Source organism: Ochotona princeps, chromosome 20 (assembly GCF_030435755.1).
Source record: "Ochotona princeps isolate mOchPri1 chromosome 20, mOchPri1.hap1, whole genome shotgun sequence".
Lineage (NCBI taxonomy): Eukaryota > Metazoa > Chordata > Mammalia > Lagomorpha > Ochotonidae > Ochotona > Ochotona princeps.
In genome coordinates, this window is record NC_080851.1 from 40685787 (window position 1) to 40700633 (window position 14847).

A 14847-nucleotide genomic window follows, 5' to 3' on the forward strand; every position below is an offset into this window, starting at 1 on the left:
AGAAGCTGGCTTCCTGGCTTCCATCTTGGCTCAGCTCCAGCCACTGTGGTGACCTGGGGAAGTTAGGCAGCAGATGGAAGATTTCTCTGTCTCTGCTACTGTAAATCTGACTTTCCAATGAAAATTTTTAACAAATTCAAAAATCATGTTATTGCAAAACACTAACTTAGTTTTTCAACAACTATTGTTCACATTACAAAATACCACAGAAAAACCATATTGTCACTAAAATGTATGCTTCAGAAAAATAACTGGATGCTATTAAGTACTTCAATATTTCTACATTCAAAGTAATTCTGTCTGTAACTATATATGAAAATTGTATATAATATTTAATCTATAAAGTTTTCTAGTAATTGTTCCAAATGAAAGTTCCTAAGTCTTCAATGACACTTTCCAGTTCCTCAACACTCTACAACACTTGAGTTTGCCATTTTATTTGCCTTAGACCATAGGATATCCATAAATATGACAGCAACATACTTTGAGAAATCTTTTGATTTTACCTCATTAAATAGTTACATTATGGCAATAGCGAGAGATAATCATCAGACTCAAATGAGTGAATGTCATGATACAGGATGCTGGGCTGCTGTTTGGGATAGATCAAATCTGATACCCAAATGCCTTATTTATGCCTACTGGCTATGCAACACTTCTAATGCAGTATCCTGCTATTGAGCCTGGAACACAGTGGGTGGCTTCCGAGGACACTCTTGGAAACCTAGATGGATTCCTGTTGCTGGACTAAGCATGGCAGAGTACTGACATTTTGGGAGTGAATCAACCCATTGATGGAACAGCTCTCTTCTCTCTGCAATTTACCTTTCAAATATACATAGTATTTCTGAAAATGATTGCAAAGAAACATACTGTATCTAGAACAACATATTTTAAGTTGATTTGTGGGTTTATCTTGGTGAGTAATAAAGAATTACATTTCAAATTCAATTAAGAGAACTTCACAAAGACACTTGTACAACTGACATTTTTATACATATTTGGGCATTCTACTTTCTTTTTTTCCCTCTATTTTATTTTTAGTTTTATGGTACAATTCCCTGAGCTCTGGGATTTCGTTTATTCCCTGGCACTGCAATATTCTATGCCATATGACCAGCAGTGATCTAACACACTACACCACAACGCAAGCACCAAAGGTTAGCCCTTTTGACTCATTACCACCAAAAATGTTCTCATGTAGCTTAGGTGTCTGATCATATTTTTTTTTTTAAATATCTTCCACCCGGTGATTCACTCCCCAAGTGACCGCAGCGGATGCTGTGCACTGATATAAATCCAGGAGCCAGGAAATTCTTCCATTTCTCCCACATGAGTGCAGGGTCCCAAGGCTTTGGGCCATCCTCAACTGCTTTCTCAGGCCACAAGTAGGGGGCTGGAATGGGAAGTGGGGCTGCTGAGATTAGTACTGGTGCATATGGGATCATGGCGTGTTCAATGAGAGGAGTTTAGGCACTAGGTAAGCAAGCCGGGCCCTGATCATTTTTTTTTAAAGAATTAATTCATTTTATAGCCCATTCTTCAAAGACAAGAACATTAATGTTTTCTTACCCCACAAAACTTTGGAACTGAAACAATGAATGTAATTCATGTAACTGATAAGTGACAATCCCTTATGGTTACATTTATATTCAAATGCAAAATACCCTATAGAGGAAAATCACATTTAATGCAGATTGGACTTTGACCTAGTAAATGCACCTGAACATTTTGAAATGATTTATTGCATTCTTTTACAATGCTAAAAAATAACCTAAGAACTCACCACAAAATTCACAAATTAAATACAGTGTTTTGATAATCAAGAACCTTCTTGAAGAAAATGATATAGAGGAACTAGATGGGAGGAGGAGGGAATTGGGGAGGCAATAAAGGAATGTGGAACTGTATCATAAAATGATAGCAATAATAATAAAATGAAAGAAAAATTCATTGTTTTTCAATTATGACCATCACCAACATCAATATTTTTTCTGCAAAGCCTGTCTTTTTTTCCTTTATACGTTTGACAATCTTTACATAGTTAATTTGGGTAAACAGGTTCAAGGGCTGTAGGAAAGTGGGTAAAACTATTATTTCTGCATTGTTTCCTTCATGTATCTGAAGTAAAGGGGGGTTTTAAGGAAGAAGCACCACCTAGTCTCCCACCCATCCTAGGTGCTGGATGTGGGGCTTGCTCAACTGGTTTTAATAGTTCACCAGTTGGGCCCCGCGGCGTGGCCTAGTGGCTAAAGTCCTCACCTTGAAAGGCCCGGGATCCCATATGGGGGCCGGTTCTAATCCCAGCAGCTCCACTTCCCATCCAGCTCCCTGCTTGTGGCCTGGGAAAGCAGTTGAGGACGGCCCAAAGCATGGGGACACTGCACCCGTGTGGGAGACCTGGAAGAGGTTCCTGGTCCCAGCATTGGATTGGCGCGTACCGGCCCGTTGCGGCTCACTTGGGGAATGAAACATCGGATGGAAGATCTTCCTCTCTGTCTCTCCTCCTCTCTGTATATCCGGCTTTCCAATAATAATAAAAATCTTTAAAAAAAATAGTTCACCAGTTATGAATTGCTGCCAATCTCACCACTCCAAGCACGAAGAAATTGCTGCAGAATCCACTGGTTGACATAGTCCATTTCATCTTAGAGTCTTTGTTTGCCCATTTTTTCACTGCAAACTGACAGCTGAGGCACCACCATCAATTTTTAACTATTTTTACCTTCTAACAACTGTTGGAGTTGATCAGAGGGGTAAAGTTTCTGCTTGGCACCAACAGACACAACCCAGATTTCCTGGTTAGAATGCAAGCACCATGCCTGACTCCATTGCTAATTAGAAATAGTCAAATCCTGAGCTAGAGAGAATCAAGATGGTGGAATAGGGTAAGGACATGTTTATGCAGATGGAAAAACATTTAATCAGGATGAAGCAGAGAGGACATATTTCAGGAAATAGGAAGGGACAGAACAACAGCAGAGGGGTACCTGGAGACTGACAGACACAGGAATGCAGAGGACACAACAGTGTAGTGTTGCAGAGACTGATACTCTAGCACGGAGATCTGAACTCCACAGCAGCCGGAACCCCACTAGCAACCAGGTTCGGGAAGAGACTTTCACTGGGAGCTCAGGTGGTGAACCCAGACAACGAACTGTCTCTTCTGCTGGTCCGTTTGATTTGACGAGGAGTAGAGACAGAGCAGCAGATCTCAGATGGGCAGTGGAAGAACAGAGTGGATTTCAGAGCCCAGGCAGCACCCTAGAGCTGAATTGGGTACCATTTTAAGTAAGGAGGAAAGGGCAAGGGAAGGGTCTGAGCATGTGCTGAGCTAGGAGTGAGCTCATTTCTGTCTCAGTGAACTGCAATGACGTGGCATTCTATGGGTTCCACCCAGGGCAGGTCTGGATACGGCTCGGATCTGATGGCCAGCAGATCAAGAACTGTAGTGGTGGTACATCAGGCGCCATTTTGTAAAACTGTTGCAATAGCTTTGGGACTGCAGGGGACAATAGTGAACTGCACATGTGCTGAGCTCCTGAGAACTTGCTGAGGTCCGTGATTGCACTGGTCCTGCAGGAAATAATACTTACTGTGGCCGTGTACCAGTCAAAATAAGTCCGTGTGGCACCCAGACCTAACGTCAAACAGGTTCCGACAAGATCAGTGCCACCAACTACCTAATTATATAGGACATCTGGTGTCTCTCTAATCCTGGGACCTGCTCCAACAAAAAGTGGGAGAAAGGTTGCAGAGACAATGGTGCAGCCTCAGCACAGTATCACAGGAGGTGGAGAATGGTGAGACAAGAGCTGGGGCTGTGGAGACCATGGTGGAAATCTGATATAAGAACCCAGACCTGGAACTCGCTGGAGGTTGTGGCACAAGTGGCTGCAAGCAAAAAGTTGTGTATCAACTGCAATAAGTAAAATCGCATTGTATCCCTGTGGGTGACGCAGCATAGAAACCTACCCCAAGGAGAAGACTCTGCTAACCAGAAGTACAATGATCAAGAGCAAAAGAAGAGACTAAGGCACAATGAATATTACTGAAGACTCCGCTGCAAAGGAACAAAACCCTGTGCCAACCTCAGAGTTAACTGAGGAGGACATCGAGAAAATGGGGCACATAGAATCGATAAGACTCATTTTAAAGATTCTGATCATCAATGAGAAGCTCATGCAAGAGTTCAAAGAATTTAAGGAAGCAATAAAACAAATCAAGGCTGGTATATCAGAAATTAAGAACACAGTAGAGCAAATTAAAAGTACAGTGGAAAGTCTCCAAAATAGAATGAAGCAAGCAGAAGAAAGAATCTCAGAATTGGAAGATATTTCCTGTCACCAGGGGGAAACAAACAAAAAGCTGGAAGAACAGCTGGATCGGGATAAAAAAAGTATTCAAGAATTGAGAGACACTATTAAGAGGCCAAATATAAGAGTCATGGGAGTCCCAGAAGGTGCAGAAAAAGAAGCTGAGTTTGTAAATGCATTTAATAAAATAATAAAAGAAATTTTCCCTAATCTGGAGAAAGAAGTGGGAAACAAGTTCCAGGAGGGGCATAGAACTTCCAACAGGCTTAATCAAAAGCGATCTTCACCACGACATATGATCTTCAAGTTCTCTTCAATTGAACATAAGGAAAAGATCCTTAAATGTGCACGTGAAAAAAATCAATTGACATATAAAGGAATGCCAATTAAGCTCACAGGAGATCTCTCACAGGAAACTATACAGGCAAGAAGATAATGGAGCAACATATTCCAGATTCTAAAAGAAAAATATTGTCGGCCTAGGATAACATACCCAGTAAAGTTTTCTTTTTCTTTGAAAATGAACTAAAATTCTTCCACAGTAAAGAAAAGCTAAAAGAATTTCCCTTTTTCAAACCTGCCCTGCAAATCATACTTCAAGATGTTCTCTTGACAGAGAAGAGGAATAGCACCTACCAAAACCAAAGGCAAATGGGAAGAACATCCCAGTAAAATGACAACAGAAGACTAAACCAATAAACAACCCATTCCTAGAAGGACAGCACTAAAGTAACACCCATGTATATTAAACTCTGAATGTAATTGGCTTAAGCTCAATCAAACGTCATAGATTAGTACATTAGATTAAAAACAAAACCCATCTGCTTATTGTCTGGAGGAGACACACTTCAACAAAGATCAGCGGAAACTCCATCACATGGGTTTTGTCGTTTTCTGTTGTTTTCATCTCTTCAAAACACTTCCTTCTGATTAAATAATTCAATGACTCGTAGATCATGCAGTGGTATCATTTGCTTCAAGAAGGTTCTTGATTTTCATTTTTTCAGCTACATGTTAGTCATTTTATTTAACTTCTTGATTAATTTAATTAATTTAATCTTGTTAATTTCTTTTTTTCTCCTGAATGTGGATTTTGTTTTGTGGCTCTTCATTTAAGGGGATGTATAGTAGCTGTGTAATGGAGACTGTCATATCTAGTAACATGTCATCAAACTTCATGGCATTGTAAATTTCTTCTTTCTATTGTTGATTTTGAATTATGACTTTTCATTTGAGGAGATGTACAGTAACTGCGAAATTGAGACTAGCATACAGATGTGAGGATGCAGTGTGGTATGCATTTCTACTTCCAAAGATGGACTTACAATGAAACTGTTTACTATATCTTGACAATAGGATTCTGGACTCTCTGCCATTGTCTATGCCCGTAATGATGGACATATGACTGAGTATGAAGAACTATGTTAGTAATGATATAGATAAAAAAAAAAACCTGGTAAACAACCTGGTGTATTCAATAAATGCTGTTGGGACAACTGGATAGCAGCTTGCAGAATAAAGAAGCAAGACCCGCACCTGTCGCACTATACAAAAATCAGCTCTAACTGGCTCAAGGACCTAAACCTACACCCAGAAACCATCAAACTATTAAGGGAAAACATAGGAAACACACTCCAAGATATAGGAACAGGGAAAGACTTCTTAGAAAAGACACCTAAAGCAACGGCAATCAAATCCAGAATGAACAAATGGGACTACATCAAACTAAAAAGTTTCTATACAGCAAAGGAAGCAATTAACAAAGTGAAGAAGCAACCAACATAATGGGAGAAAATTTTTGCATACTACACAACTGATAGGGGACTAATATCTAGTATCTACAAAGAGCTTCAGAAACCCAGGGACAGTGAAAAAACAAACCCTGTAGCAAAATGGGCAAAGGAAATGAGCAGACATTTCTCAAAAGAACAGGTTCAAATGGCTAACAAACATATGAAAAGATGCTCAGGCTCTCTAGCCATCAGAGAGATACAAATGAAAACCACCTTGAGGTACCACCTAACTCCTGTGAGACTGGCCTACATTCAGAACTCGAAAAACAACACATGCTGGTGTGCATGTGGGGAGAAAGGCACCCTCCTTCACTGCTGGTGGGAGTGTAGGCTAGTATAATCATTGTGGAGATCCATATGGAGAGTGCTTGGAAAATTGCAAATAAACCTTGCATATGACCCAGCAATCCTGCTCTTAGGAATATACCCAACAGAAGTGAAATCTGCATATGAGAAGGGGATCTGCAATCCTATATTTACAGCAGCACAATCTACAATAGCAATGACATGGAAATAAACCAGATGTGCGTCCAAGGAAGAGTGGTTAAAGAAACTGTGGTACATCTACTCCATGAAATATTATTCAGCTATTAAGAAGAATGATATTATTCTGTTTAAAACCAGGTGGTTCCAACTAGAAATCATTATGCTCAGTGACATGAGTCAATCACAAAGGAACAAATACCATATGTTCTCTCTCATATAAGGAAGCCAACATGGAAAGGCTAACTCCAACAGTCCAATCTATACTGTGTTTTGAGTGTCTGTTTGCTCTTTTGGCTGTATCTCATGTTTTTATATCGGTTTGCTTGCTTCCAAATAATCTCTTTTCTCTAATAGAATTCATCAAGTGCCCATGAAGTATACGATGACATCATAGTTCCTAAGAGACTTCTGTGTTTCCTTTTAGTTAAGCATGTGTTGCTTACTCAGTGGTACATTATTTTATCAGGGTGCTACAATTTGTTGTTGTTGTTGTTGTTGTTGTTGTTATTGTTGTGATTGATGTGACTGTTATGAAATGATGTCAATCTGAAAAATAGTAAAAAAAAAAAAATTTTTCTTAGATGGTTTAGTCATATTATGTCCTGTACATAGGAGTATTTTCTTTTTTAAAAAGGATGTGTTCAAATTGTATGAAAGGCCCTTTCTTTGATGATGATGATGGTCATGATTTTTATTTGCCAATTTGTTATGATAATATTTTTGTTGATTAGATAGGTATTAGAAGATTAACTAAAAAAAAAAGATTTTTTTTGTCATGGGCTGTAGAAATCAGAACATGCAAAATGATTACTATGTTACTAAGTGTTTAAAATATTTGTAATCCACAAAAAAAGAATAAAGATCAGATCAATAATATGAATAAATGATAAGAATGGGAAAGATGAAAAAAAGTAATGATATAGATGAACTGGGGGGAACTGGGGAGGGAATAAGGAAATATTAAACTGTATTATAAAATAATAATAATGATAAAATGTATTTAAAAAATCCTGAGCTAGGAATCTTAAAAGATAACATGGGTATCCGTATCACTGGATAAACCTGCTGTATTGCCATACATGCCTCATTAGCTCCCAGTTTTAACATAGTGTATTATGGTAAAAGAATTTGGGTAGGGAACCAGCTTGTGAGAGTAATCTCTCCGTGCTCTCTGTCTTGGCCTCTACAACAAAAACACACTACAAGATGGCACCAGCATCCTGTGGCTAAGCATCCACCATCGGTGCTGTCATCCCGTATGGGTGCTGCTGCAACTTGGGCTGTTCCACTTACAATCCAGCTCCCTGCTAATGGCTAGGGAAGAAGTAAGGATGGTCCTAGTCCTTGAGCACCTGTGGTTATGTTGGAGGGCAAGGATAAACTCCAAGCTCATAACTAGAACCAGCCCACCTTCAGCTAGTGAGGACAGTTAGGGAGGGAACCACCAGATGGAAGATGCCTCTCTGTCTCTGCTTCTCTCAGTTTCTTCTCTGTAATGCTGCCTTTCAAATAAAAATACATTTTAAAAGAATGTTTATTTTAAAAAAATAGAAGAGAAAGGAAAAGACAAGACCAGACCAGACCAGACCAGACCAGGCCTCTCTGGACTTCTCCCTATTGCCTTTAATACATCCAATCCAAAGTCACTGCAAATGTGCTGCTTCTATAGAGATTCACCCACAGTGGACACTGCATATGGTAAAGATGGGATCTAGGTGTCCTCACGCTCAATAAAGAGCCTCACCACCCTAGCAGGCCCTGGGTCCACACCTCTCAGCACCACTCAGCCAGAGCACGGTTCTGGCAACAGGCAACTGAGCACAGGAAAAGCAGAGATGTCATCTGCTGGCAGTCAGCAGGAGGTGGAGGTCTGTGATCTCAGTTGCAATTGCCTGGAGTGCAGTTGGCACTTGACCTGGTCATGATGCAGGAGGGAGGTACAAGTTCTATTGTCAAATAATACTGAGTCTCCCTGCCTTGAGCAAATCTTGAATTTTCTTCAAATATATTTTTTAAAAGAAGGTAATTACCAGAAACTATGTTAATTGAGAATGTTTCAAAATGCCTTAGGTTCCTTTAGAAAAGGATGCACATGGACACAGGAAACACCACGTGAGGGTACAGGAAGGTGGAGGCTGTGAGTCGGCCAGGGAGAGACCTCAGCAGAAAACTAATCTCTTACCACCTTGCCCTTAAACTTTCAATCATTAGAAACACAAGAAATGATTCAAGACAAATATTCTATAGTGTATTTTTATGGCAACCACAGTACACTCATATTTTCCACTATACATCTTATTGCCAATGAGAAAGAACCCACCATCAGAGCAATATAGAAATCAAAGGTTATGATTTTAGATGCCTAACACTTAAAATAACAGCAACAACTGAAAGTCAAATAAGCAACTTAAGTACTGATCTCAAAATCTGAGAAAAATAAAAAAAAATGCCTACGAGTAGTTAAAGAAAATTCAAAATAATAATTGGTGAAAAAATGATTAAACTGTACTGAGCAAAACTGAAGACAATGGAAATACTGAATTTTTTAAAGACAAATTTAATAAACCTTTAGCTAGATTAAGAAAAATTAGGGCCCTAGACTCCAACACCGTCTGGTGTCCTGGAGGACCAGGGTAAATGTGGGATGGACTAGGCTAGGTCTCAACCCCTACTGAGTCATGTGTGAGTCGTATGTGTGTATGGATGAGCTGTTGCTGGGCTGAAACATCCAACAGCAAGAACCAGCTTGGGTTGAAGGTCTGTCATGAAAAACCACTGATCCTGCAAGGACAGGAGGTGAAATGAGTAGGGCTGGCTCATGGACACCCTGGTGTGCGCAAAATCTGGCACTGGAAGGGGTTCTGATGAAGGAGCCTGGGCAATTCCTCTGGCAGGACATAGACCTGGCAGGAAAGCACAAGAGGCATGATAGGATACAGGCCAGAATAGGCCATGGAATGTGTCTCACTGGCATACATTTGGCTTGGGTCAGGTCAGAACAGGCTGAATCAGTTCATGTCATCCACTGGCAAATGCGAGCACCAGAATCGAGTGTGGGTCAAGCCAGGTTCGACTGTGACAAAAACCAATGCATGGAAACCCCGGTCGGCCACCTGGCTGCCGGGGAATCTTGGGTTGGTCACGTCTCAAGCCTGGCACACAAGCCTGCCACCACGTACATACGTACATGTGGTGGCCAGTGTACCATTTGGCTCCAGGCTTCGCCTGCTGGCCGCCCAGCCAGGGAATTCTGGAATTTTGGTTCTTTGATGCTCTGCTTGAGTAGCTCCATGCTGAACCCACAGTGCTCTGGGGACGAGTATCAGTCCTCAAGATTCTCAATGGCAGTAAATCTTCCTCTATAATGCAGATTACCAAACACCAATTCATTCAAAAACCAGAATTCCGGGCTTGTCCAGCAAGATGTCCCCGTTGCCCCATGGGATGAGGGATCAGCAGAGGGATCACAGTGGGTAGGACCATGACATTGACTGGCATTCGAGAACCATGCCTGAGGGTAGAATGTGTCAGGGATATGTGGGCCAAACCCTGTGGGAATTCTGACCCCACTGGATGGTTTGGGAGGGCCGGTGGAGACGATTTAGGAGGCATGACAGTCTATGGGGTGTGCTGAGCTGACCCAGAGCAACCACTGGCATACTTAACACTAACTGGGAGTGGGCCTGGTTGGGGACTTAGGGGGAGGCCCTGGCTGGGTGGAGTTTCCCACTAAGGGGTGCAGGAGCTGGAAGGGGGCTGGGTTCTCGTCGGATCACAGTAGTAGTCTCCCTTGGCATAACTGTGGACTGGGTCTTGACGCACCGTACCAGGTTAGACCGCAGCACAGTTTGGGGTTCCAGAGGACCAGGGTAGATGTGGGATGGACTTGGCTAAGTTACAACCCCAACTGAGCCATACATGAGCTATATGCGGGTGTGGACGAGCCGTGGCTGGGCTGAAACTTCCAACAGCAGGAACCAGAATGGGTTGAAGACCAGTTGAGAAGGGCCGCTGTTCCTGTTGGGGCAAGAGATGGAATGAGCAGTGCTGACCCATGGACCTGATGCTGTGCATGAAACCTGACACCAGGAGGGGTTCTGATGGAGGAACCTGAACAGCTCCTCTGACAGGACACAGCCCCTGCAGGTAAGCGCAGGAAAAATGGAGGTAAACACCCTAGAAGAGGCTATGGAAAGTGTCTGACTTGCATACTTTTGGCTCGGGTTGGAGGCGGACCAGACTGAGTCAATTCGCATCATTCACTGGCAAGTCCAAGCACTGGAGCTGGGTGGGGGTCTGGCCAGATTCGGTTGCGATGAAAACAGTACACAACACAAAATGCCAGGGCAAGGCTGCCTGTGCCAGTTAGGAACACAGCACCCAACCAGCACACCTCCCACTGGTTTGGGTGATGGCCGAGTGTGTGATGGGCAGAACCAGCATGGACTGCAATACTCATTGGTTCCAGCAGAGGTAGAGGCTGAGAATAAAACCAACCTAGCAGTTGCAACCACCAGCTGATCGGGGTGATGGACTGTGGCTTGCACTGTGCTTGCTGGTACATGTAGGAACCTGGTCTGGGATCACCTCAAAGTTTCTTTGAGGACTCCCTCAATCAAAGTAGAGGCATCAGAACATTAACCAAGAAAAGACAGAAGATGGAGTTGGTCAGTCAACCACCTCAGCTATATGTTGGCAGTGAAATACTGTACAAGGGGAGACTCTATGATGGACTATGTCAACCAGTGGACTCTGCACCAGCCTCATTGTACCTGGATTGTTGCTGATGGTATGTTGGAGCTTCTAATTGATCAGGATGACACTTTGCTGGCTCTGCCTTCAAACCAGAGAGGGCCTACCTAGGAAGCCATTGGACTTGACTGGACAATAGGATGCTGGACTCTATGTAAGGTATATGCTTGCAATGAGGGAATCCTAATGGAACTCAAGCTGTGGTTATGCATCAAGATGGAGGAATCCACCAATGGGGGAGGGTTTGGGGTGGAGGTGGGAGAATCCCAGCACCTATGAAACTGTGTCATGTAATGTAGGGTGAATTAATGAAAAAACAAAAAAAAAAACAATGCGCAATATGGAATGCCAAGGTGAGGTTGCCTGTGCTGGATATGAACACAACACCCAACCAGCACACATAAGAACCAGGAAGGGAGAGGCATAGCCTTTAGGGAATAAGGATGGATTCCCTTGCTGGACAGCCACTCCCACTGGAGAGCGTAAGCTGGGATGAGGGCAGACAAGACTGGGCAGGGCTACAACACCTGAGCGCCTCATGTGGACCAATCAGGCAAAAGCCAGGCTGAGCTGATTGTTCCTCCTGGTGCAAACAAAATTTGAGTGGGTAAGGGTTGTTTGGGCTTAGTCGCAGCAGAAGGTGGCAGAAGCTGGCACTGGGGGCTAATTCTGTCAAGTCAAACCACAGAACCACCTGGAGAGTGCATAATCCGGGAGTGAGAGAGACCCGGGAGGGAAATAGTGGGTTCCTCCCTCTTAGGTTACTACACCCACGGGAGCACACTAAAACTAGGACAGGGGAGGGGTGGCTAAACAGAGAGGCACTCAACAACATCCGTGAGGACTGGATAGTTGAGCTGGCTAGATGGAACTAAGTTTCAATACCCATAGACATGTACGAGAGCCAAATGGGATGTGGGACAGACTGGACTAGTCTGCTACACAATGCTGGCAAACCAGGGTAGGGGGTGGGCCTGGTGGGGATTATTGTGGGTTGCTCTGCCTGGGCTGTAGCTCCCACTGGTTGATGTGAGGCCCAAGTATGTGCTGGGCAGAACCAGGCTGGACTTTAACACCCATTGGTTCCAGTGGAAGACAGGACTGAAAACAGAACCAACCCAGCAATTGCAACCACCATCTGATCGGGGTGATGGACTATGCCGGACCCTGTGCTTGCTAGTACATACAAGAATCTCGTCTGGGAACACCTCAAAGTTTCTTTGGGAATACCCCCAATCGAAATGCCAGACTCAGAACCCTAACCAAGAAAAGACAGAAGACAGAACAGGTCAATCAACCACCTCAGCTATATGCTGGAGGCAAAATACTGGGCAAACAGAGACTCTATGATAGACTATATCAATCAGTGGATTCTTCAATGACCTCATCGTGTTTGGAGTGGCGAGACTGGCAGCAATTCATAACTGGTGAACTATCAAAACCAACTGAGCAAGTATCTCAGAGCATGCCCCACATCCATGACCTCGAGTCGGTGGGAAACTGGGTGGGGCTTCTCCCTCAATATCCCCTTTTACCTTAGATACATGAAGGAAACAATATGGAAATAATAGTCTTAGCCACTTTCCTATAGCCCTTGAACCTGTTTACCCTAATTAACAATGGAAGATTGTCAAAAAATTATTTAAAAATTTTAAAAAGGGAAAAATTAGGGCCCTGCATGATAGACTAGCAGCTAAAGTCCTCACCTTGCAAGTGCCAAGATATCACTTGGGCACTGGTTCTAATCCCGGCAGCCCAGATATCACAATGGGCACTGGTTCTAACCCTAGCAGCCCCGCTTCTCATCCTGCTCCCTGCTAGTGGCCTGGGAAAGCAGTCCAGGATGGCTCAAAGCCTTATTACCTTGGACCTGTGTGGGAGACTCAGAAGAAACTCCTGGCTGCTCCTGGATCAGTGCTGCTCATGCTGCTGTGGCCACTTTGAGAGAGAATCAATGGATTGGAGACATTCTTCTCTGACTCTGCTCCTCTTTGTATATTTTATTTGCAATAAAAATAAAATCTAGGGCCCTGCGCAGTGGCCTAGTGGCTAATGTCCTCGCCTTGAAGGTAACAGGATCCCATATAGGCACCGGTTCTAATCCCGGCAACCCCACGTCCCATGCAGCTCTCTGCTAGATGTGGCCTGAGAAAGCAGACAAAGATCACCCAAAACCTTAGAAACCTAGACCTCTGTGGGAGACCCAGAAGTGCTCCAGGCTCATGGCTTCAGATCAGCACAGCTAGGGCTGTTGGCGGTTACCTGAGGAATGAATGAGCAGAAGGAAGTTATTTCTGTCTCCTCTAATCAATCAATCAATGTATCTATCTATCTATTTGACATTGTGATAAATATAAATATATCTTTAAAATAAAATAAATCTAAAAAAATAAAGAAAAAAGGTAGAGTTAAGCACGTAAAATAGAAAAGCAACACATTAAAACTGCTCTCACAGAAGTATAGTGGATCAGGGCTATTGGGACCAAGTGGGTTCTGCCACTGGTTGTGATGTGACCCTCCCATGTGGATGCCACTCCAAGTCCTGGTTGCTTCATTTCTGATCCAGATCCCTGCTAATGCATGTTGGAATGCAGAGGATGTCCCAAGGGCTTCAGTCCCTGTGCTGATGTGGGGGAACTGGAAGAATCCACTGACTCCTGCTTTCAACCTGGTCCTGCTTTAGCCATTGTGCTCACTTGGAGAGGAATAAAGCAGATGGAGATCTTGCATTCTAACTCTCCCTCTTTCTTTATAACTCTGCCTTTCATACTGACAAAATTGATATTTATTGGGAGAAAAAAAGGAATACAATGGATCTCTAGGGATTATCAACAGTAATTATAAACTAATAAGCTCATCATTTCTGGGTACTTAGTATTAGCCTACAAAAGTGCATTAGGAAGACACTAAAAGCTGACAAGATCAGCAGTAAGTAACAATGAATCAGAAATGAAATTTCAAAAAGAAAAGAAATAAAATCTCTTCAAACCAAAGGTCAACATCAGGTGTTTCCATTACTAAATTATACTAAGTTAACACCAAATTTTCTAGAATTATTGTAAACCATTGAAAGGGAAAAAAGCAGTTCCAAATTTATCCTGGGACTAACAATATTTAGATTCCAAAACTAGATTACAAAATGTGAATCCACAGTGGATGACTTAACTTACATCTGAGTGTTTGAAATTGAGAAGCACAATGTAATTTCTTAGTCAAAATGCAATCTCCATTGTAGCATGATTAGACTTCAATGTATTTATTTCTAATGCTTCATCTAAAATAACTTTATACCCCGGAAGTCTAGCTTAAAAAATCATAAACCAGTACACTGGATAAAAATAAAGGTAAAAATCCTCACATATTACACATAAAGTGAATTCAACAGCACCAATCAATGCACACATGATAATCAAAGCACATCTAGCCCGAGGATGTAGAAAATGGGGCAACAAATGCAAGTCAACACACCAAATACTTCACACAAGCAGGATGAAGGATAA

At 42.5% G+C, this 14847-nt stretch overlaps 1 pseudogene; it reads right to left on the reverse strand.

Annotated features, from left to right (window-relative positions):
• Positions 1 to 14847, reverse strand: part of LOC131482771 (zinc finger protein 420-like) — a 57891-nt pseudogene that overhangs the window by 37319 nt on the left and 5725 nt on the right.